The 24,498-nt window shown below is 42.5% G+C and overlaps 8 non-coding genes across 8 annotated transcripts; 6 read left to right on the forward strand and 2 right to left on the reverse strand.

Annotated features, from left to right (window-relative positions):
- The first annotated feature begins 1,210 nt into the window (after nucleotides 1–1,210).
- Nucleotides 1,211–1,292, forward strand: TRNAL-AAG (transfer RNA leucine (anticodon AAG)). Its single transcript has one exon. It is a non-coding gene; the product is annotated as a tRNA-Leu (tRNA).
- A 4,121-nt stretch (nucleotides 1,293–5,413) lies between these two features.
- Nucleotides 5,414–5,495, forward strand: TRNAL-AAG (transfer RNA leucine (anticodon AAG)). Its single transcript has one exon. It is a non-coding gene; the product is annotated as a tRNA-Leu (tRNA).
- A 4,114-nt stretch (nucleotides 5,496–9,609) lies between these two features.
- On the forward strand, nucleotides 9,610–9,692 carry TRNAL-AAG (transfer RNA leucine (anticodon AAG)). Its single transcript has one exon. It is a non-coding gene; the product is annotated as a tRNA-Leu (tRNA).
- A 380-nt stretch (nucleotides 9,693–10,072) lies between these two features.
- TRNAS-UGA (transfer RNA serine (anticodon UGA)) lies at nucleotides 10,073–10,154 on the reverse strand. The gene has a single exon. It is a non-coding gene; the product is annotated as a tRNA-Ser (tRNA).
- Nucleotides 10,155–13,798: 3,644 nt separating this feature from the next.
- TRNAL-AAG (transfer RNA leucine (anticodon AAG)) lies at nucleotides 13,799–13,880 on the forward strand. Its single transcript has one exon. It is a non-coding gene; the product is annotated as a tRNA-Leu (tRNA).
- Nucleotides 13,881–18,001: 4,121 nt separating this feature from the next.
- On the forward strand, nucleotides 18,002–18,083 carry TRNAL-AAG (transfer RNA leucine (anticodon AAG)). The gene has a single exon. It is a non-coding gene; the product is annotated as a tRNA-Leu (tRNA).
- Nucleotides 18,084–18,463: 380 nt separating this feature from the next.
- On the reverse strand, nucleotides 18,464–18,545 carry TRNAS-UGA (transfer RNA serine (anticodon UGA)). Its single transcript has one exon. It is a non-coding gene; the product is annotated as a tRNA-Ser (tRNA).
- A 3,644-nt stretch (nucleotides 18,546–22,189) lies between these two features.
- Nucleotides 22,190–22,271, forward strand: TRNAL-AAG (transfer RNA leucine (anticodon AAG)). The gene has a single exon. It is a non-coding gene; the product is annotated as a tRNA-Leu (tRNA).
- The last annotated feature ends 2,227 nt before the right edge of the window (nucleotides 22,272–24,498 follow it).

The raw sequence follows: 24,498 nt of genomic DNA on the forward strand, positions 1-24,498 counted from the left end.
GGGCTCCAAGCCCTTTACTGAATACTACAGAGTCTATCAAGCGAGACCCTAAAAAGGTCAGTTAGTTAAAATAAACAAACATTGTTACTTCTAAATATCAATATTCCAAGGACGCCTAGATGGTCGTCAAGCAAAAAGTTCCTAGTGCATGGAGGGGCTTATGGTAGTTCTGAAGAGAGGCAAAGGACTTGGTCAGAGGGTGGCCTTGTTGGTGTGGTAGGGAAGCAATACCTCAAACATTATTACTGGGGTAGGGGAACTTGCAATTCGGAGTAATGAAAATTATCACAAAGCAATCAAGTAATTCCACATCAAAATAACAAGCGTGCGGGCTGACAACCATGCTCTCAGCATCAACGAGCGCAGAGTGAAGTGAATTTTACCATCCTCTGTGCATTTTTATTGCGAAGCTCATTTACATTTGACTTGGCGCGCAGAACGAGTGAGAACCCGGTCAATAGAAACAAAAATCATCTATTTAAAAAGTTTAGTTTCACGTGGGCCTGTTGTCCTTACTTCTTTCAGAATAGCTTTTGAACCTCTGTCCTGTGTGTGTCTGTGACTGTCACGTGAAAGGCAGTCAGAGCATCCAGGTGGGCCCCATGTCACCTGGGGCACCGCCCACCAGTGCTGGAGTTTTAAACAGCACCCGGTTGCATTTTGGGACTTGTGCCTTTTCAATGTGAGCTCAAAGACGGGAGCCTGTGAAATTCTATTGGCTAAAAAATATTAACAGCGGAATGTGAATAGGCCACACAAGACATGACGTCACTGGAAAGCTAAACAGTATGTTGGGGAGACTGGGTGCGGCAATAGGGCTGATGTCATGAATACGTGCAACTCCTCGGTTATTTTTGAATGAACTGCTCATTCATTAGATCCCACCCAAAGAAATGAGCCCACCAGTATGAACACTTGTTTCATTAGAAAATGATGGAGTCACATTGCCTATGTAGAGCAGGTGCTTATACCTTGGTTGGAAGTCATTGCTCGGAGAGTGTTGTCTTTTAAGGTGATTGCACTAGGTCCGAGCAGGTGGGAGAAGACTTGTGCAGTGACTGAGTAAGAGAGATAACCTTCAATTACCACATCACCCTCCCGACATTGTAATCATGTCCATGAAATGGTTTATCAACTCGACTTTCCACACTAAGTGAGGAGACTCAGGGTTACGGTGCTCATGAAGTGCACAGACACACTGAGAGCAACAGGTAGCGTGGCCGAGCGGTCTAAGGCGCTGGATTAAGGCTCCAGTCTCTTTGGAGGCGTGGGTTCAAATCCCACCGCTGCCAGAGATGGATTTTTACAGATCTTAATGACGCATCTCCCTTCTGACCCTTCAATTTGCATAAGCAGTGACTCTACCAATAGGTCCCTAATTTTAAAACTCTTTTACAGTCTCCTTCTAAGTAAACTCCTAAACCGTGGACTCCAAGAAATCGGCTGATTGGCGCTGCTGTTGTTTTGCTTCATTCTGCTTAGATCACCTTCAAATGGAAGGTTTAACAAATCATTTGTTCTCCCCACGCGGTCACCCGCTCTTCTCTCTGCAAAATAAAATCGAACCTCTGTTAAATAAAGATTTAAAGTAAATTATCTATCTTCCCAAATAAAGTTGGTAAATGTGTTCTTCACAGTTATTTTAAAAATCAGGTTTAAAATAAACAACAGAGGTAGTCAGCAGGATTCAAACCCGTGCAGGGAACCCCCAAAGGATTTCAAGCCCATCACCTTAACCACTCGGCCATAACTACCAGCTCTCATTGAGCTCTACCGAAACTTTATATCACAACAAAATTGTGCAAAATGGCCGTGCAGACCTATATATGACTCCATTTAGTAGGATCTCTAACTGTGTGCAAAGGGCACATTGCTATGTTTCTGTCTAAGCTTTGCTTTAGGTCTGAGGTCTTAAGAACCAAAGCAGGCTCCACGCACACTTGCCTGCACAAAAAAACAAGCATTTGCAATGCGAAAGGTCTCACATTTGTGAGAGTTAGAGCTATTGGCGTTGCAAATGACAATGTCTTTTACCTAGGTTTTGGTTTTCTTTGGGAAAATTTGATGTGTCCACGTTGTGTTTTGGGGCACTTCCTGTCGCGGGCGCTAGGCCTACCCACACAAGTGAGGTAAAAAATGTTATCGGGAGACTTGGGGAAACATAGAATAGCAAAACAAGAGTTACTGCCCCTTGTCTTTATCTACATTTTTTCCTTCCAAATATAAGACAGTGTGTAAAAAAGACGTCTATTTGAGAAATGCCCTTTAATTTGCATGCTAGTGTGGGCACCCCAGAATTCAGAGATGTGCAAATAACCACTGCTCCTTCACTCCTTATCTTGTGCCCATTTTGGAAATAGAAAGGTTTTCTTGATACCTTTTTTTCACTCTATATACTTCGGCAAATTAATTGCAGTATACCCGGTATAGAATGAAAACCCACTGCAAGGTGCAGCTCATTTATTTTCTCTGGATACCTAGGGTTCTTGATGAACCTACAAGCCCTATATATCCCCGCAACCAGAAGAGTCCAGCAGGCGTAATGGTATATTGCTTTCAAAAATCTGACATTGCAGAAAAAAGTTACAGAGTAAAACGTAGAGGAAAATGGCTGTTTTTTTCTTCTCAATTTCAATATTTTTTTTTTATTTCAGTTGTTATTTTCTGTAGGAAACACTTGTAAGATCTACACAAGTTACCCATTGCTGAATTCAGAATGTTGTCTTCTTTTCAAAAATGTTTAGGTTACTGGGACCCAGCATTGGTTTCACACCCATTTCTGTCACTGACTGGAAGGAGGCTAAAAGCACACAAAATCGTAAAAATGGGGTATGTCCCAGTAAAATGCCAAAATTGTGTTGAAAAATTGGGTTTTCTGATTCAAGTCTGCCTGTCCCTGAAAGCTGGGAAGCTGGTGATTTTAGCAGTGCAAACCCTTTGTTGATGCCAATTTCAGGGACAAAAACCACAAGCCTTCTTCTCCAGCCCTTTTTTCCATTTTTTTCTTTTTTAAAACAAAATGTTTACCGTATTTTGGCTAATTTCTTGGTCTCCTTCAGGGGAACCCACAAAGTCTGGGTACCTCTAGAATCCCTAGGATGTTGGAAAAAAAGGACGCAAATTTGGCGTGGATAGCTTATGTGGACAAAAATCTATGAGGGCCTAAGCGCGCCCTGCCCCAAATAGCCAAAAAAATGCCTGGCACCTGAGGGGGAAAAGGCTGGCAGCGAAGGGGTTAAAATGCACTATTTTATTCCAATTTCTTCACTTAGCTTCAGATGAACTATTTTTCCCTCCCACCAACTCCTTTCAAAGTGCACCAGCCACCACTGCCTTGGGTGGGACAGATTGTTTTCGATTGCAGTATGGCAGATTGTTTTGGATTGCAGTGTGGTAGTTTGTTTTTGATTGGAGTGCAGCAGATTGCAGTGGGGTAGATTGTTTTGAATTGGAGTAGGGGAGATTGTTTTGAAGTGGAGTCGGGCAGATTGGAGTGGGGCAGATTGTTTTGGATCGAAGTGGGACAGATTGTTTTGGAGTGGTGCAGATTGTTTTTTATTATAGTGGGGCACATTGGAGTGAGACAGATTTGCTTGGGGTGGGTGGAGAGGATTGGAGTAGGATGAGTTAGAGTGGATTGGATTCGGGTGAGTGATTTGGACTGGAGTGAGGTGGATTAGTGTGGGTGAAGTGGTCTGGATGGGGTGGATTGTAGTGGGGAAGATTGGAGTGGGGTGGATTGAAGTGTACCGCAGGATTATGTGTTAAAGATTAATTTCAGAATTTACACATAATAAAGAAACACTGTTGATTTGCAATATTTTAAACGAGCTAATCGTCATCTTTTGAGAAGAGTGCCCACGAACAAAAGCAAAAGAAAACATGCGTGGAACGTGGGAAAAGACGATTTGGCAAAATAAAAGAAAGTTCGATTTAAATTTAAAACTTAACAGTTTTGGTTGTCCTGCTGGGCATGTTTTTGCCAGTCACAAGCCTTCTGTTTGCAGGGCACTAGAAGGTAAAAGGAAAAAATAGTACCTTGATCAGGTGGGGAGCAGCGGTCAGGCACTGATTAAGCTGAATCAATCAACGCTTGGTCGCTGCTCTACAGAGAGGAACGGAAATGATGCAAGACATGCCTTGATGAATTAGGAAACTGTAAAGAAGAGTGCCACATAAATAAAAAAATGGTGAGAGACATGCGGGCTCCAAGCCCTTTACTGAATACTACAGAGTCTATCAAGCGAGACCCTAAAAAGGTCAGTTAGTTAAAATAAACAAACATTGTTACTTCTAAAAATCAATATTCCAAGGACGCCTAGATGGTCGTCAAGCAAAAAGTTCCTAGTGCATGGAGGGGCTTATGGTAGTTCTGAAGAGAGGCAAAGGACTTGGTCAGAGGGTGGCCTTGTTGGTGTGGTAGGGAAGCAATACCTCAAACATTATTACTGGGGTAGGGGAACTTGCAATTCGGAGTAATGAAAATTATCACAAAGCAATCAAGTAATTCCACATCAAAATAACAAGCGTGCGGGCTGACAACCATGCTCTCAGCATCAACGAGCGCAGAGTGAAGTGAATTTTACCATCCTCTGTGCATTTTTATTGCGAGGCTCATTTACATTTGACTTGGCGCGCAGAACGAGTGAGAACCAGGTCAATAGAAACAAAAATCATCTATTTAAAAAGTTTAGTTTCACGTGGGCCTGTTGTCCTTACTTCTTTCAGAATAGCTTTTGAACCTCTGTCCTGTGTGTGTCTGTGACTGTCACGTGAAAGGCAGTCAGGGCATCCAGGTGGACCCCATGTCACCTGGAGCACCGCCCACCAGTGCTGGAGTTTTAAACAGCACCCGGTTGCATTTTGGGACTTGTGCCTTTTCAATGTGAGCTCAAAGACGGGAGCCTGTGAAATTCTATTGGCTAAAAAATATTAACAGCGGAATGTGAATAGGCCACACAAGACATGACGTCACTGGAAAGCTAAACAGTATGTTGGGGAGACTGGGTGCGGCAATAGGGCTGATGTCATGAATACGTGCAACTCCTCAGTTATTTTTGAATGAACTGCTCATTCATTAGATCCCACCCAAAGAAATGAGCCCACCGGTATGAACACTTGTTTCATTAGAAAATGATGGAGTCACATTGCCTATGTAGAGCAGGTGCTTATACCTTGGTTGGAAGTCATTGCTCGGAGAGTGTTGTCTTTTAAGGTGATTGCACTAGGTCCGAGCAGGTGGGAGAAGACTTGTGCAGTGACTGAGTAAGAGAGATAACCTTCAATTACCACATCACCCTCCCGACATTGTAATCATGTCCATGAAATGGTTTATCAACTCGACTTTCCACACTAAGTGAGGAGACTCAGGGTTACGGTGCTCATGAAGTGCACAGACACACTGAGAGCAACAGGTAGCGTGGCCGAGCGGTCTAAGGCCCTGGATTAAGGCTCCAGTCTCTTTGGAGGCGTGGGTTCAAATCCCACCGCTGCCAGAGATGGATTTTTACAGATCTTAATGACGCATCTCCCTTCTGACCCTTCAATTTGCATAAGCAGTGACTCTACCAATAGGTCCCTAATTGTAAAACTCTTTTACAGTCTCCTTCTAAGTAAACTCCTAAACCGTGGACTCCAAGAAATCGGCTGATTGGCGCTGCTGTTGTTTTGCTTCATTCTGCTTAGATCATCTTCAAATGGAAGGTTTAACAAATCATTTGTTCTCCCCACGCGGTCACCCGCTCTTCTCTCTGCAAAATAAAATCGAACCTCTGTTAAATAAAGATTTAAAGTAAATTATCTATCTTCCCAAATAAAGTTGGTAAATGTGTTCTTCACAGTTATTTTAAAAATCAGGTTTAAAATAAACAACAGAGGTAGTCAGCAGGATTCAAACCCGTGCAGGGAACCCCCAAAGGATTTCAAGCCCATCACCTTAACCACTCGGCCATAACTACCAGCTCTCATTGAGCTCTACCGAAACTTTATATCACAACAAAATTGTGCAAAATGGCCGTGCAGACCTATATATGACTCCATTTAGTAGGATCTCTAACTGTGTGCAAAGGGCACATTGCTATGTTTCTGTCTAAGCTTTGCTTTAGGTCTGAGGTCTTAAGAACCAAAGCAGGCTCCACGCACACTTGCCTGCACAAAAAAACAAGCATTTGCAATGCGAAAGGTCTCACATTTGTGAGAGTTAGAGCTATTGGCGTTGCAAATGACAATGTCTTTTACCTAGGTTTTGGTTTTCTTTGGGAAAATTTGATGTGTCCACGTTGTGTTTTGGGGCACTTCCTGTCGCGGGCGCTAGGCCTACCCACACAAGTGAGGTAAAAAATGTTATCGGGAGACTTGGGGAAACATAGAATAGCAAAACAAGAGTTACTGCCCCTTGTCTTTATCTACATTTTTTCCTTCCAAATATAAGACAGTGTGTAAAAAAGACGTCTATTTGAGAAATGCCCTTTAATTCGCATGCTAGTGTGGGCACCCCAGAATTCAGAGATGTGCAAATAACCACTGCTCCTTCACTCCTTATCTTGTGCCCATTTTGGAAATAGAAAGGTTTTCTTGATACCTTTTTTTCACTCTATATACTTCGGCAAATTAATTGCAGTATACCCGGTATAGAATGAAAACCCACTGCAAGGTGCAGCTCATTTATTTTCTCTGGATACCTAGGGTTCTTGATGAACCTACAAGCCCTATATATCCCCGCAACCAGAAGAGTCCAGCAGGCGTAATGGTATATTGCTTTCAAAAATCTGACATTGCAGAAAAAAGTTACAGAGTAAAACGTAGAGGAAAATGGCTGTTTTTTTCTTCTCAATTTCAATATTTTTTTTTTATTTCAGTTGTTATTTTCTGTAGGAAACACTTGTAAGATCTACACAAGTTACCCATTGCTGAATTCAGAATGTTGTCTTCTTTTCAAAAATGTTTAGGTTACTGGGACCCAGCATTGGTTTCACACCCATTTCTGTCACTGACTGGAAGGAGGCTAAAAGCACACAAAATCGTAAAAATGGGGTATGTCCCAGTAAAATGCCAAAATTGTGTTGAAAAATTGGGTTTTCTGATTCAAGTCTGCCTGTCCCTGAAAGCTGGGAAGCTGGTGATTTTAGCAGTGCAAACCCTTTGTTGATGCCAATTTCAGGGACAAAAACCACAAGCCTTCTTCTCCAGCCCTTTTTTCCATTTTTTTCTTTTTTAAAACAAAATGTTTACCGTATTTTGGCTAATTTCTTGGTCTCCTTCAGGGGAACCCACAAAGTCTGGGTACCTCTAGAATCCCTAGGATGTTGGAAAAAAAGGACGCAAATTTGGCGTGGATAGCTTATGTGGACAAAAATCTATGAGGGCCTAAGCGCGCCCTGCCCCAAATAGCCAAAAAAATGCCTGGCACCTGAGGGGGAAAAGGCTGGCAGCGAAGGGGTTAAAATGCACTATTTTATTCCAATTTCTTCACTTAGCTTCAGATGAACTATTTTTCCCTCCCACCAACTCCTTTCAAAGTGCACCAGCCACCACTGCCTTGGGTGGGACAGATTGTTTTCGATTGCAGTATGGCAGATTGTTTTGGATTGCAGTGTGGTAGTTTGTTTTTGATTGGAGTGCAGCAGATTGCAGTGGGGTAGATTGTTTTGAATTGGAGTAGGGGAGATTGTTTTGAAGTGGAGTCGGGCAGATTGGAGTGGGGCAGATTGTTTTGGATCGAAGTGGGACAGATTGTTTTGGAGTGGTGCAGATTGTTTTTTATTATAGTGGGGCACATTGGAGTGAGACAGATTTGCTTGGGGTGGGTGGAGAGGATTGGAGTAGGATGAGTTAGAGTGGATTGGATTCGGGTGAGTGATTTGGACTGGAGTGAGGTGGATTAGTGTGGGTGAAGTGGTCTGGATGGGGTGGATTGTAGTGGGGAAGATTGGAGTGGGGTGGATTGAAGTGTACCGCAGGATTATGTGTTAAAGATTAATTTCAGAATTTACACATAATAAAGAAACACTGTTGATTTGCAATATTTTAAACGAGCTAATCGTCATCTTTTGAGAAGAGTGCCCACGAACAAAAGCAAAAGAAAACATGCGTGGAACGTGGGAAAAGACGATTTGGCAAAATAAAAGAAAGTTCGATTTAAATTTAAAACTTAACAGTTTTGGTTGTCCTGCTGGGCATGTTTTTGCCAGTCACAAGCCTTCTGTTTGCAGGGCACTAGAAGGTAAAAGGAAAAAATAGTACCTTGATCAGGTGGGGAGCAGCGGTCAGGCACTGATTAAGCTGAATCAATCAACGCTTGGTCGCTGCTCTACAGAGAGGAACGGAAATGATGCAAGACATGCCTTGATGAATTAGGAAACTGTAAAGAAGAGTGCCACATAAATAAAAAAATGGTGAGAGACATGCGGGCTCCAAGCCCTTTACTGAATACTACAGAGTCTATCAAGCGAGACCCTAAAAAGGTCAGTTAGTTAAAATAAACAAACATTGTTACTTCTAAAAATCAATATTCCAAGGACGCCTAGATGGTCGTCAAGCAAAAAGTTCCTAGTGCATGGAGGGGCTTATGGTAGTTCTGAAGAGAGGCAAAGGACTTGGTCAGAGGGTGGCCTTGTTGGTGTGGTAGGGAAGCAATACCTCAAACATTATTACTGGGGTAGGGGAACTTGCAATTCGGAGTAATGAAAATTATCACAAAGCAATCAAGTAATTCCACATCAAAATAACAAGCGTGCGGGCTGACAACCATGCTCTCAGCATCAACGAGCGCAGAGTGAAGTGAATTTTACCATCCTCTGTGCATTTTTATTGCGAGGCTCATTTACATTTGACTTGGCGCGCAGAACGAGTGAGAACCAGGTCAATAGAAACAAAAATCATCTATTTAAAAAGTTTAGTTTCACGTGGGCCTGTTGTCCTTACTTCTTTCAGAATAGCTTTTGAACCTCTGTCCTGTGTGTGTCTGTGACTGTCACGTGAAAGGCAGTCAGGGCATCCAGGTGGACCCCATGTCACCTGGAGCACCGCCCACCAGTGCTGGAGTTTTAAACAGCACCCGGTTGCATTTTGGGACTTGTGCCTTTTCAATGTGAGCTCAAAGACGGGAGCCTGTGAAATTCTATTGGCTAAAAAATATTAACAGCGGAATGTGAATAGGCCACACAAGACATGACGTCACTGGAAAGCTAAACAGTATGTTGGGGAGACTGGGTGCGGCAATAGGGCTGATGTCATGAATACGTGCAACTCCTCAGTTATTTTTGAATGAACTGCTCATTCATTAGATCCCACCCAAAGAAATGAGCCCACCGGTATGAACACTTGTTTCATTAGAAAATGATGGAGTCACATTGCCTATGTAGAGCAGGTGCTTATACCTTGGTTGGAAGTCATTGCTCGGAGAGTGTTGTCTTTTAAGGTGATTGCACTAGGTCCGAGCAGGTGGGAGAAGACTTGTGCAGTGACTGAGTAAGAGAGATAACCTTCAATTACCACATCACCCTCCCGACATTGTAATCATGTCCATGAAATGGTTTATCAACTCGACTTTCCACACTAAGTGAGGAGACTCAGGGTTACGGTGCTCATGAAGTGCACAGACACACTGAGAGCAACAGTGGCCGAGCGGTCTAAGGCGCTGGATTAAGGCTCCAGTCTCTTTGGAGGCGTGGGTTCAAATCCCACCGCTGCCAGAGATGGATTTTTACAGATCTTAATGACGCATCTCCCTTCTGACCCTTCAATTTGCATAAGCAGTGACTCTACCAATAGGTCCCTAATTGTAAAACTCTTTTACAGTCTCCTTCTAAGTAAACTCCTAAACCGTGGACTCCAAGAAATCGGCTGATTGGCGCTGCTGTTGTTTTGCTTCATTCTGCTTAGATCATCTTCAAATGGAAGGTTTAACAAATCATTTGTTCTCCCCACGCGGTCACCCGCTCTTCTCTCTGCAAAATAAAATCGAACCTCTGTTAAATAAAGATTTAAAGTAAATTATCTATCTTCCCAAATAAAGTTGGTAAATGTGTTCTTCACAGTTATTTTAAAAATCAGGTTTAAAATAAACAACAGAGGTAGTCAGCAGGATTCAAACCCGTGCAGGGAACCCCCAAAGGATTTCAAGTCCATCACCTTAACCACTCGGCCATAACTACCAGCTCTCATTGAGCTCTACCGAAACTTTATATCACAACAAAATTGTGCAAAATGGCCGTGCAGACCTATATATGACTCCATTTAGTAGGATCTCTAACTGTGTGCAAAGGGCACATTGCTATGTTTCTGTCTAAGCTTTGCTTTAGGTCTGAGGTCTTAAGAACCAAAGCAGGCTCCACGCACACTTGCCTGCACAAAAAAACAAGCATTTGCAATGCGAAAGGTCTCACATTTGTGAGAGTTAGAGCTATTGGCGTTGCAAATGACAATGTCTTTTACCTAGGTTTTGGTTTTCTTTGGGAAAATTTGATGTGTCCACGTTGTGTTTTGGGGCACTTCCTGTCGCGGGCGCTAGGCCTACCCACACAAGTGAGGTAAAAAATGTTATCGGGAGACTTGGGGAAACATAGAATAGCAAAACAAGAGTTACTGCCCCTTGTCTTTATCTACATTTTTTCCTTCCAAATATAAGACAGTGTGTAAAAAAGACGTCTATTTGAGAAATGCCCTTTAATTCGCATGCTAGTGTGGGCACCCCAGAATTCAGAGATGTGCAAATAACCACTGCTCCTTCACTCCTTATCTTGTGCCCATTTTGGAAATAGAAAGGTTTTCTTGATACCTTTTTTTCACTCTATATACTTCGGCAAATTAATTGCAGTATACCCGGTATAGAATGAAAACCCACTGCAAGGTGCAGCTCATTTATTTTCTCTGGATACCTAGGGTTCTTGATGAACCTACAAGCCCTATATATCCCCGCAACCAGAAGAGTCCAGCAGGCGTAATGGTATATTGCTTTCAAAAATCTGACATTGCAGAAAAAAGTTACAGAGTAAAACGTAGAGGAAAATGGCTGTTTTTTTCTTCTCAATTTCAATATTTTTTTTTTATTTCAGTTGTTATTTTCTGTAGGAAACACTTGTAAGATCTACACAAGTTACCCATTGCTGAATTCAGAATGTTGTCTTCTTTTCAAAAATGTTTAGGTTACTGGGACCCAGCATTGGTTTCACACCCATTTCTGTCACTGACTGGAAGGAGGCTAAAAGCACACAAAATCGTAAAAATGGGGTATGTCCCAGTAAAATGCCAAAATTGTGTTGAAAAATTGGGTTTTCTGATTCAAGTCTGCCTGTCCCTGAAAGCTGGGAAGCTGGTGATTTTAGCAGTGCAAACCCTTTGTTGATGCCAATTTCAGGGACAAAAACCACAAGCCTTCTTCTCCAGCCCTTTTTTCCATTTTTTTCTTTTTTAAAACAAAATGTTTACCGTATTTTGGCTAATTTCTTGGTCTCCTTCAGGGGAACCCACAAAGTCTGGGTACCTCTAGAATCCCTAGGATGTTGGAAAAAAAGGACGCAAATTTGGCGTGGATAGCTTATGTGGACAAAAATCTATGAGGGCCTAAGCGCGCCCTGCCCCAAATAGCCAAAAAAATGCCTGGCACCTGAGGGGGAAAAGGCTGGCAGCGAAGGGGTTAAAATGCACTATTTTATTCCAATTTCTTCACTTAGCTTCAGATGAACTATTTTTCCCTCCCACCAACTCCTTTCAAAGTGCACCAGCCACCACTGCCTTGGGTGGGACAGATTGTTTTCGATTGCAGTATGGCAGATTGTTTTGGATTGCAGTGTGGTAGTTTGTTTTTGATTGGAGTGCAGCAGATTGCAGTGGGGTAGATTGTTTTGAATTGGAGTAGGGGAGATTGTTTTGAAGTGGAGTGGGGCAGATTGTTTTGGATCGAAGTGGGACAGATTGTTTTGGAGTGGTGCAGATTGTTTTTTATTATAGTGGGGCACATTGGAGTGAGACAGATTTGCTTGGGGTGGGTGGAGAGGATTGGAATAGGATGAGTTAGAATGGATTGGATTCGGGTGAGTGATTTGGACTGGAGTGAGGTGGATTAGTGTGGGTGAAGTGGTCTGGATGGGGTGGATTGAAGTGGGGAAGATTGGAGTGGGATGGATTGAAGTGTACCGCAGGATTATGTGTTAAAGATTAATTTCAGAATTTACACATAATAAAGAAACACTGTTGATTTGCAATATTTTAAACGAGCTAATCGTCATCTTTTGAGAAGAGTGCCCACGAACAAAAGCAAAAGAAAACATGCGTGGAACGTGGGAAAAGACGATTTGGCAAAATAAAAGAAAGTTCGATTTAAATTTAAAACTTAACAGTTTTGGTTGTCCTGCTGGGCATGTTTTTGCCAGTCACAAGCCTTCTGTTTGCAGGGCACTAGAAGGTAAAAGGAAAAAATAGTACCTTGATCAGGTGGGGAGCAGCGGTCAGGCACTGATTAAGCTGAATCAATCAACGCTTGGTCGCTGCTCTACAGAGAGGAACGGAAATGATGCAAGACATGCCTTGATGAATTAGGAAACTGTAAAGAAGAGTGCCACATAAATAAAAAAATGGTGAGAGACATGCGGGCTCCAAGCCCTTTACTGAATACTACAGAGTCTATCAAGCGAGACCCTAAAAAGGTCAGTTAGTTAAAATAAACAAACATTGTTACTTCTAAATATCAATATTCCAAGGACGCCTAGATGGTCGTCAAGCAAAAAGTTCCTAGTGCATGGAGGGGCTTATGGTAGTTCTGAAGAGAGGCAAAGGACTTGGTCAGAGGGTGGCCTTGTTGGTGTGGTAGGGAAGCAATACCTCAAACATTATTACTGGGGTAGGGGAACTTGCAATTCGGAGTAATGAAAATTATCACAAAGCAATCAAGTAATTCCACATCAAAATAACAAGCGTGCGGGCTGACAACCATGCTCTCAGCATCAACGAGCGCAGAGTGAAGTGAATTTTACCATCCTCTGTGCATTTTTATTGCGAGGCTCATTTACATTTGACTTGGCGCGCAGAACGAGTGAGAACCCGGTCAATAGAAACAAAAATCATCTATTTAAAAAGTTTAGTTTCACGTGGGCCTGTTGTCCTTACTTCTTTCAGAATAGCTTTTGAACCTCTGTCCTGTGTGTGTCTGTGACTGTCACGTGAAAGGCAGTCAGAGCATCCAGGTGGGCCCCATGTCACCTGGGGCACCGCCCACCAGTGCTGGAGTTTTAAACAGCACCCGGTTGCATTTTGGGACTTGTGCCTTTTCAATGTGAGCTCAAAGACGGGAGCCTGTGAAATTCTATTGGCTAAAAAATATTAACAGCGGAATGTGAATAGGCCACACAAGACATGACGTCACTGGAAAGCTAAACAGTATGTTGGGGAGACTGGTTGCGGCAATAGGGCTGATGTCATGAATACGTGCAACTCCTCGGTTATTTTTGAATGAACTGCTCATTCATTAGATCCCACCCAAAGAAATGAGCCCACCAGTATGAACACTTGTTTCATTAGAAAATGATGGAGTCACATTGCCTATGTAGAGCAGGTGCTTATACCTTGGTTGGAAGTCATTGCTCGGAGAGTGTTGTCTTTTAAGGTGATTGCACTAGGTCCGAGCAGGTGGGAGAAGACTTGTGCAGTGACTGAGTAAGAGAGATAACCTTCAATTACCACATCACCCTCCCGACATTGTAATCATGTCCATGAAATGGTTTATCAACTCGACTTTCCACACTAAGTGAGGAGACTCAGGGTTACGGTGCTCATGAAGTGCACAGACACACTGAGAGCAACAGGTAGCGTGGCCGAGCGGTCTAAGGCGCTGGATTAAGGCTCCAGTCTCTTTGGAGGCGTGGGTTCAAATCCCACCGCTGCCAGAGATGGATTTTTACAGATCTTAATGACGCATCTCCCTTCTGACCCTTCAATTTGCATAAGCAGTGACTCTACCAATAGGTCCCTAATTTTAAAACTCTTTTACAGTCTCCTTCTAAGTAAACTCCTAAACCGTGGACTCCAAGAAATCGGCTGATTGGCGCTGCTGTTGTTTTGCTTCATTCTGCTTAGATCACCTTCAAATGGAAGGTTTAACAAATCATTTGTTCTCCCCACGCGGTCACCCGCTCTTCTCTCTGCAAAATAAAATCGAACCTCTGTTAAATAAAGATTTAAAGTAAATTATCTATCTTCCCAAATAAAGTTGGTAAATGTGTTCTTCACAGTTATTTTAAAAATCAGGTTTAAAATAAACAACAGAGGTAGTCAGCAGGATTCAAACCCGTGCAGGGAACCCCCAAAGGATTTCAAGCCCATCACCTTAACCACTCGGCCATAACTACCAGCTCTCATTGAGCTCTACCGAAACTTTATATCACAACAAAATTGAGCAAAATGGCCGTGCAGACCTATATATGACTCCATTTAGTAGGATCTCTAACTGTGTGCAAAGGGCACATTGCTATGTTTCTGTCTAAGCTTTGCTTTAGGTCTGAGGTCTTAAGAACCAAAGCAGGCTCCACGCACACTTGCCTGCACAAAAAAACAAGCATTTGCAATGCGAAAGGTCTCACATTTGTGAGAGTTAGAGCTATTGGCGTTGCAAATGACAATGTCTTTTACCTAGGTTTTGGTTTTCTTTGGGAAAATTTGATGTGTCCACGTTGTGTTTTGGGGCACTTCCTGTCGCGGGCGCTAGGCCTACCCACACAAGTGAGGTAAAAAATGTTATCGGGAGACTTGGGGAAACATAGAATAGCAAAACAAGAGTTACTGCCCCTTGTCTTTATCTACATTTTTTCCTTCCAAATATAAGACAGTGTGTAAAAAAGACGTCTATTTGAGAAATGCCCTTTAATTTGCATGCTAGTGTGGGCACCCCAGAATTCAGAGATGTGCAAATAACCACTGCTCCTTCACTCCTTATCTTGTGCCCATTTTGGAAATAGAAAGGTTTTCTTGATACCTTTTTTTCACTCTATATACTTCGGCAAATTAATTGCAGTATACCCGGTATAGAATGAAAACCCACTGCAAGGTGCAGCTCATTTATTTTCTCTGGATACCTAGGGTTCTTGATGAACCTACAAGCCCTATATATCCCCGCAACCAGAAGAGTCCAGCAGGCGTAATGGTATATTGCTTTCAAAAATCTGACATTGCAGAAAAAAGTTACAGAGTAAAACGTAGAGGAAAATGGCTGTTTTTTTCTTCTCAATTTCAATATTTTTTTTTTATTTCAGTTGTTATTTTCTGTAGGAAACACTTGTAAGATCTACACAAGTTACCCATTGCTGAATTCAGAATGTTGTCTTCTTTTCAAAAATGTTTAGGTTACTGGGACCCAGCATTGGTTTCACACCCATTTCTGTCACTGACTGGAAGGAGGCTAAAAGCACACAAAATCGTAAAAATGGGGTATGTCCCAGTAAAATGCCAAAATTGTGTTGAAAAATTGGGTTTTCTGATTCAAGTCTGCCTGTCCCTGAAAGCTGGGAAGCTGGTGATTTTAGCAGTGCAAACCCTTTGTTGATGCCAATTTCAGGGACAAAAACCACAAGCCTTCTTCTCCAGCCCTTTTTTCCATTTTTTTCTTTTTTAAAACAAAATGTTTACCGTATTTTGGCTAATTTCTTGGTCTCCTTCAGGGGAACCCACAAAGTCTGGGTACCTCTAGAATCCCTAGGATGTTGGAAAAAAAGGACGCAAATTTGGCGTGGATAGCTTATGTGGACAAAAATCTATGAGGGCCTAAGCGCGCCCTGCCCCAAATAGCCAAAAAAATGCCTGGCACCTGAGGGGGAAAAGGCTGGCAGCGAAGGGGTTAAAATGCACTATTTTATTCCAATTTCTTCACTTAGCTTCAGATGAACTATTTTTCCCTCCCACCAACTCCTTTCAAAGTGCACCAGCCACCACTGCCTTGGGTGGGACAGATTGTTTTCGATTGCAGTATGGCAGATTGTTTTGGATTGCAGTGTGGTAGTTTGTTTTTGATTGGAGTGCAGCAGATTGCAGTGGGGTAGATTGTTTTGAATTGGAGTAGGGGAGATTGTTTTGAAGTGGAGTCGGGCAGATTGGAGTGGGGCAGATTGTTTTGGATCGAAGTGGGACAGATTGTTTTGGAGTGGTGCAGATTGTTTTTTATTATAGTGGGGCACATTGGAGTGAGACAGATTTGCTTGGGGTGGGTGGAGAGGATTGGAGTAGGATGAGTTAGAGTGGATTGGATTCGGGTGAGTGATTTGGACTGGAGTGAGGTGGATTAGTGTGGGTGAAGTGGTCTGGATGGGGTGGATTGTAGTGGGGAAGATTGGAGTGGGGTGGATTGAAGTGTACCGCAGGATTATGTGTTAAAGATTAATTTCAGAATTTACACATAATAAAGAAACACTGTTGATTTGCAATATTTTAAACGAGCTAATCGTCATCTTTTGAGAAGAGTGCCCACGAACAAAAGCAAAAGAAAACATGCGTGGAACGTGGGAAAAGACGATTTGGCAAAATAAAAGAAAGTTCGATTTAAATTTAAAACTTAACAGTTTTGGTTGTCCTGCTGGGCATGTTTTTGCCAGTCACAAGCCTTCTGTTTGCAGGGCACTAGAAGGTAAAAGGAAAAAATAGTACCTTGATCAGGTGGGGAGCAGCGGTCAGGCACTGATTAAGCTGAATCAATCAACGCTTGGTCGCTGCTCTACAGAGAGGAACGGAAATGATGCAAGACATGCCTTGATGAATTAGGAAACTGTAAAGAAGAGTGCCACATAAATAAAAAAATGGTGAGAGACATGCGGGCTCCAAGCCCTTTACTGAATACTACAGAGTCTATCAAGCGAGACCCTAAAAAGGTCAGTTAGTTAAAATAAACAAACATTGTTACTTCTAAAAATCAATATTCCAAGGACGCCTAGATGGTCGTCAAGCAAAAAGTTCCTAGTGCATGGAGGGGCTTATGGTAGTTCTGAAGAGAGGCAAAGGACTTGGTCAGAGGGTGGCCTTGTTGGTGTGGTAGGGAAGCAATACCTCAAACATTATTACTGGGGTAGGGGAACTTGCAATTCGGAGTAATGAAAATTATCACAAAGCAATCAAGTAATTCCACATCAAAATAACAAGCGTGCGGGCTGACAACCATGCTCTCAGCATCAACGAGCGCAGAGTGAAGTGAATTTTACCATCCTCTGTGCATTTTTATTGCGAGGCTCATTTACATTTGACTTGGCGCGCAGAACGAGTGAGAACCAGGTCAATAGAAACAAAAATCATCTATTTAAAAAGTTTAGTTTCACGTGGGCCTGTTGTCCTTACTTCTTTCAGAATAGCTTTTGAACCTCTGTCCTGTGTGTGTCTGTGACTGTCACGTGAAAGGCAGTCAGGGCATCCAGGTGGACCCCATGTCACCTGGAGCACCGCCCACCAGTGCTGGAGTTTTAAACAGCACCCGGTTGCATTTTGGGACTTGTGCCTTTTCAATGTGAGCTCAAAGACGGGAGCCTGTGAAATTCTATTGGCTAAAAAATATTAACAGCGGAATGTGAATAGGCCACACAAGACATGACGTCACTGGAAAGCTAAACAGTATGTTGGGGAGACTGGGTGCGGCAATAGGGCTGATGTCATGAATACGTGCAACTCCTCAGTTATTTTTGAATGAACTGCTCATTCATTAGATCCCACCCAAAGAAATGAGCCCACCGGTATGAACACTTGTTTCATTAGAAAATGATGGAGTCACATTGCCTATGTAGAGCAGGTGCTTATACCTTGGTTGGAAGTCATTGCTCGGAGAGTGTTGTCTTTTAAGGTGATTGCACTAGGTCCGAGCAGGTGGGAGAAGACTTGTGCAGTGACTGAGTAAGAGAGATAACCTTCAATTACCACATCACCCTCCCGACATTGTAATCATGTCCATGAAATGGTTTATCAACTCGACTTTCCACACTAAGTGAGGAGACTCAGGGTTACGGTGCTCATGAAGTGCACAGACACACTGAGAGCAACAGGTAGCGTGGCCGAGCGGTCTAAGGCCCTGGATTAAGGCTCCAGTCTCTTTGGAGGCGTGGGTTCAAATCCCACCGCTGCCAGAGATGGATTTTTACAGATCTTAATGACGCATCTCCCTTCTGACCCTTCAATTTGCATAAGCAGTGACTCTACCAATAGGTCCCTAATTGTAAAACTCTTTTACAGTCTCCTTCTAAGTAAACTCCTAAACCGTGGACTCCAAGAAATCGGCTGATTGGCGCTGCTGTTGTTTTGCTTCATTCTGCTTAGATCATCTTCAAATGGAAGGTTTAACAAATCATTTGTTCTCCCCACGCGGTCACCCGCTCTTCTCTCTGCAAAATAAAATCGAACCTCTGTTAAATAAAGATTTAAAGTAAATTATCTATCTTCCCAAATAAAGTTGGTAAATGTGTTCTTCACAGTTATTTTAAAAATCAGGTTTAAAATAAACAACAGAGGTAGTCAGCAGGATTCAAACCCGTGCAGGGAACCCCCAAAGGATTTCAAGTCCATCACCTTAACCACTCGGCCATAACTACCAGCTCTCATTGAGCTCTACCGAAACTTTATATCACAACAAAATTGTGCAAAATGGCCGTGCAGACCTATATATGACTCCATTTAGTAGGATCTCTAACTGTGTGCAAAGGGCACATTGCTATGTTTCTGTCTAAGCTTTGCTTTAGGTCTGAGGTCTTAAGAACCAAAGCAGGCTCCACGCACACTTGCCTGCACAAAAAAACAAGCATTTGCAATGCGAAAGGTCTCACATTTGTGAGAGTTAGAGCTATTGGCGTTGCAAATGACAATGTCTTTTACCTAGGTTTTGGTTTTCTTTGGGAAAATTTGATGTGTCCACGTTGTGTTTTGGGGCACTTCCTGTCGCGGGCGCTAGGCCTACCCACACAAGTGAGGTAAAAAATGTTATCGGGAGACTTGGGGAAACATAGAATAGCAAAACAAGAGTTACTGCCCCTTGTCTTTATCTACATTTTTTCCTTCCAAATATAAGACAGTGTGTAAAAAAGACGTCTATTTGAGAAATGCCCTTTAATTCGCATGCTAGTGTGGGCACCCCAGAATTCAGAGATGTGCAAATAACCACTGCTCCTTCACTCCTTATCTTGTGCCCATTTTGGAAATAGAAAGGTTTTCTTGATACCTTTTTTTCACTCTATATACTTCGGCAAATTAATTGCAGTATACCCGGTATAGAATGAAAACCCACTGCAAGGTGCAGCTCATTTATTTTCTCTGGATACCTAGGGTTCTTGATGAACCTACAAGCCCTATATATCCCCGCAACCAGAAGAGTCCAGCAGGCGTAATGGTATATTGCTTTCAAAAATCTGACATTGCAGAAAAAAGTTACAGAGTAAAACGTAGAGGAAAATGGCTGTTTTTTTCTTCTCAATTTCAATATTTTTTTTTTATTTCAGTTGTTATTTTCTGTAGGAAACACTTGTAAGATCTACACAAGTTACCCATTGCTGAATTCAGAATGTTGTCTTCTTTTCAAAAATGTTTAGGTTACTGGGACCCAGCATTGGTTTCACACCCATTTCTGTCACTGACTGGAAGGAGGCTAAAAGCACACAAAATCGTAAAAATGGGGTATGTCCCAGTAAAATGCCAAAATTGTGTTGAAAAATTGGGTTTTCTGATTCAAGTCTGCCTGTCCCTGAAAGCTGGGAAGCTGGTGATTTTAGCAGTGCAAACCCTTTGTTGATGCCAATTTCAGGGACAAAAACCACAAGCCTTCTTCTCCAGCCCTTTTTTCCATTTTTTTCTTTTTTAAAACAAAATGTTTACCGTATTTTGGCTAATTTCTTGGTCTCCTTCAGGGGAACCCACAAAGTCTGGGTACCTCTAGAATCCCTAGGATGTTGGAAAAAAAGGACGCAAATTTGGCGTGGATAGCTTATGTGGACAAAAATCTATGAGGGCCTAAGCGCGCCCTGCCCCAAATAGCCAAAAAAATGCCTGGCACCTGAGGGGGAAAAGGCTGGCAGCGAAGGGGTTAAAATGCACTATTTTATTCCAATTTCTTCACTTAGCTTCAGATGAACTATTTTTCCCTCCCACCAACTCCTTTCAAAGTGCACCAGCCACCACCGCCTTGGGTGGGACAGATTGTTTTCGATTGCAGTATGGCAGATTGTTTTGGATTGCAGTGTGGTAGTTTGTTTTTGATTGGAGTGCAGCAGATTGCAGTGGGGTAGATTGTTTTGAATTGGAGTAGGGGAGATTGTTTTGAAGTGGAGTGGGGCAGATTGTTTTGGATCGAAGTGGGACAGATTGTTTTGGAGTGGTGCAGATTGTTTTTTATTATAGTGGGGCACATTGGAGTGAGACAGATTTGCTTGGGGTGGGTGGAGAGGATTGGAATAGGATGAGTTAGAATGGATTGGATTCGGGTGAGTGATTTGGACTGGAGTGAGGTGGATTAGTGTGGGTGAAGTGGTCTGGATGGGGTGGATTGTAGTGGGGAAGATTGGAGTGGGATGGATTGAAGTGTACCGCAGGATTATGTGTTAAAGATTAATTTCAGAATTTACACATAATAAAGAAACACTGTTGATTTGCAATATTTTAAACGAGCTAATCGTCATCTTTTGAGAAGAGTGCCCACGAACAAAAGCAAAAGAAAACATGCGTGGAACGTGGGAAAAGACGATTTGGCAAAATAAAAGAAAGTTCGATTTAAATTTAAAACTTAACAGTTTTGGTTGTCCTGCTGGGCATGTTTTTGCCAGTCACAAGCCTTCTGTTTGCAGGGCACTAGAAGGTAAAAGGAAAAAATAGTACCTTGATCAGGTGGGGAGCAGCGGTCAGGCACTGATTAAGCTGAATCAATCAACGCTTGGTCGCTGCTCTACAGAGAGGAACGGAAATGATGCAAGACATGCCTTGATGAATTAGGAAACTGTAAAGAAGAGTGCCACATAAATAAAAAAATGGTGAGAGACATGCGGGCTCCAAGCCCTTTACTGAATACTACAGAGTCTATCAAGCGAGACCCTAAAAAGGTCAGTTAGTTAAAATAAACAAACATTGTTACTTCTAAATATCAATATTCCAAGGACGCCTAGATGGTCGTCAAGCAAAAAGTTCCTAGTGCATGGAGGGGCTTATGGTAGTTCTGAAGAGAGGCAAAGGACTTGGTCAGAGGGTGGCCTTGTTGGTGTGGTAGGGAAGCAATACCTCAAACATTATTACTGGGGTAGGGGAACTTGCAATTCGGAGTAATGAAAATTATCACAAAGCAATCAAGTAATTCCACATCAAAATAACAAGCGTGCGGGCTGACAACCATGCTCTCAGCATCAACGAGCGCAGAGTGAAGTGAATTTTACCATCCTCTGTGCATTTTTATTGCGGGGCTCATTTACATTTGACTTGGCGCGCAGAACGAGTGAGAACCCGGTCAATAGAAACAAAAATCATCTATTTAAAAAGTTTAGTTTCACGTGGGCCTGTTGTCCTTACTTCTTTCAGAATAGCTTTTGAACCTCTGTCCTGTGTGTGTCTGTGACTGTCACGTGAAAGGCAGTCAGAGCATCCAGGTGGGCCCCATGTCACCTGGGGCACCGCCCACCAGTGTTGGAGTTTTAAACAGCACCCGGTTGCATTTTGGGACTTGTGCCTTTTCAATGTGAGCTCAAAGACGGGAGCCTGTGAAATTCTATTGGCTAAAAAATATTAACAGCGGAATGTGAATAGGCCACACAAGACATGACGTCACTGGAAAGCTAAACAGTATGTTGGGGAGACTGGGTGCGGCAATAGGGCTGATGTCATGAATACGTGCAACTCCTCGGTTATTTTTGAATGAACTGCTCATTCATTAGATCCCACCCAAAGAAATGAGCCCACCAGTATGAACACTTGTTTCATTAGAAAATGATGGAGTCACATTGCCTATGTAGAGCAGGTGCTTATACCTTGGTTGGAAGTCATTGCTCGGAGAGTGTTGTCTTTTAAGGTGATTGCACTAGGTCCGAGCAGGTGGGAGAAGACTTGTGCAGTGACTGAGTAAGAGAGATAACCTTCAATTACCACATCACCCTCCCGACATTGTAATCATGTCCATGAAATGGTTTATCAACTCGACTTTCCACACTAAGTGAGGAGACTCAGGGTTACGGTGCTCATGAAGTGCACAGACACACTGAGAGCAACAGGTAGCGTGGCCGAGCGGTCTAAGGCGCTGGATTAAGGCTCCAGTCTCTTAGGAGGCGTGGGTTCAAATCCCACCGCTGCCAGAGATGGATTTTTACAGATCTTAATGACGCATCTCCCTTCTGACCCTTCAATTTGCATAAGCAGTGACTCTACCAATAGGTCCCTAATTGTAAAACTCTTTTACAGTCTCCTTCTAAGTAAACTCCTAAACCGTGGACTCCAAGAAATCGGCTGATTGGCGCTGCTGTTGTTTTGCTTCATTCTGCTTAGATCACCTTCAAATGGAAGGTTTAACAAATCATTTGTTCTCCCCACGCGGTCACCCGCTCTTCTCTCTGCAAAATAAAATCGAACCTCTGTTAAATAAAGATTTAAAGTAAATTATCTATCTTCCCAAATAAAGTTGGTAAATGTGTTCTTCACAGTTATTTTAAAAATCAGGTTTAAAATAAACAACAGAGGTAGTCAGCAGGATTCAAACCCGTGCAGGGAACCCCCAAAGGATTTCAAGCCCATCACCTTAACCACTCGGCCATAACTACCAGCTCTCATTGAGCTCTACCGAAACTTTATATCACAACAAAATTGTGCAAAATGGCCGTGCAGACCTATATATGACTCCATTTAGTAGGATCTCTAACTGTGTGCAAAGGGCACATTGCTATGTTTCTGTCTAAGCTTTGCTTTAGGTCTGAGGTCTTAAGAACCAAAGCAGGCTCCACGCACACTTGCCTGCACAAAAAAACAAGCATTTGCAATGCGAAAGGTCTCACATTTGTGAGAGTTAGAGCTATTGGCGTTGCAAATGACAATGTCTTTTACCTAGGTTTTGGTTTTCTTTGGGAAAATTTGATGTGTCCACGTTGTGTTTTGGGGCACTTCCTGTCGCGGGCGCTAGGCCTACCCACACAAGTGAGGTAAAAAATGTTATCGGGAGACTTGGGGAAACATAGAATAGCAAAACAAGAGTTACTGCCCCTTGTCTTTATCTACATTTTTTCCTTCCAAATATAAGACAGTGTGTAAAAAAGACGTCTATTTGAGAAATGCCCTTTAATTTGCATGCTAGTGTGGGCACCCCAGAATTCAGAGATGTGCAAATAACCACTGCTCCTTCACTCCTTATCTTGTGCCCATTTTGGAAATAGAAAGGTTTTCTTGATACCTTTTTTTCACTCTATATACTTCGGCAAATTAATTGCAGTATACCCGGTATAGAATGAAAACCCACTGCAAGGTGCAGCTCATTTATTTTCTCTGGATACCTAGGGTTCTTGATGAACCTACAAGCCCTATATATCCCCGCAACCAGAAGAGTCCAGCAGGCGTAATGGTATATTGCTTTCAAAAATCTGACATTGCAGAAAAAAGTTACAGAGTAAAACGTAGAGGAAAATGGCTGTTTTTTTCTTCTCAATTTCAATATTTTTTTTTTATTTCAGTTGTTATTTTCTGTAGGAAACACTTGTAAGATCTACACAAGTTACCCATTGCTGAATTCAGAATGTTGTCTTCTTTTCAAAAATGTTTAGGTTACTGGGACCCAGCATTGGTTTCACACCCATTTCTGTCACTGACTGGAAGGAGGCTAAAAGCACACAAAATCGTAAAAATGGGGTATGTCCCAGTAAAATGCCAAAATTGTGTTGAAAAATTGGGTTTTCTGATTCAAGTCTGCCTGTCCCTGAAAGCTGGGAAGCTGGTGATTTTAGCAGTGCAAACCCTTTGTTGATGCCAATTTCAGGGACAAAAACCACAAGCCTTCTTCTCCAGCCCTTTTTTCCATTTTTTTCTTTTTTAAAACAAAATGTTTACCGTATTTTGGCTAATTTCTTGGTCTCCTTCAGGGGAACCCACAAAGTCTGGGTACCTCTAGAATCCCTAGGATGTTGGAAAAAAAGGACGCAAATTTGGCGTGGATAGCTTATGTGGACAAAAATCTATGAGGGCCTAAGCGCGCCCTGCCCCAAATAGCCAAAAAAATGCCTGGCACCTGAGGGGGAAAAGGCTGGCAGCGAAGGGGTTAAAATGCACTATTTTATTCCAATTTCTTCACTTAGCTTCAGATGAACTATTTTTCCCTCCCACCAACTCCTTTCAAAGTGCACCAGCCACCACTGCCTTGGGTGGGACAGATTGTTTTCGATTGCAGTATGGCAGATTGTTTTGGATTGCAGTGTGGTAGTTTGTTTTTGATTGGAGTGCAGCAGATTGCAGTGGGGTAGATTGTTTTGAATTGGAGTAGGGGAGATTGTTTTGAAGTGGAGTGGGGCAGATTGTTTTGGATCGAAGTGGGACAGATTGTTT

This window comes from Pleurodeles waltl, chromosome 12 (genome assembly GCF_031143425.1).
Source record: "Pleurodeles waltl isolate 20211129_DDA chromosome 12, aPleWal1.hap1.20221129, whole genome shotgun sequence".
Classification (NCBI taxonomy): domain Eukaryota; kingdom Metazoa; phylum Chordata; class Amphibia; order Caudata; family Salamandridae; genus Pleurodeles; species Pleurodeles waltl.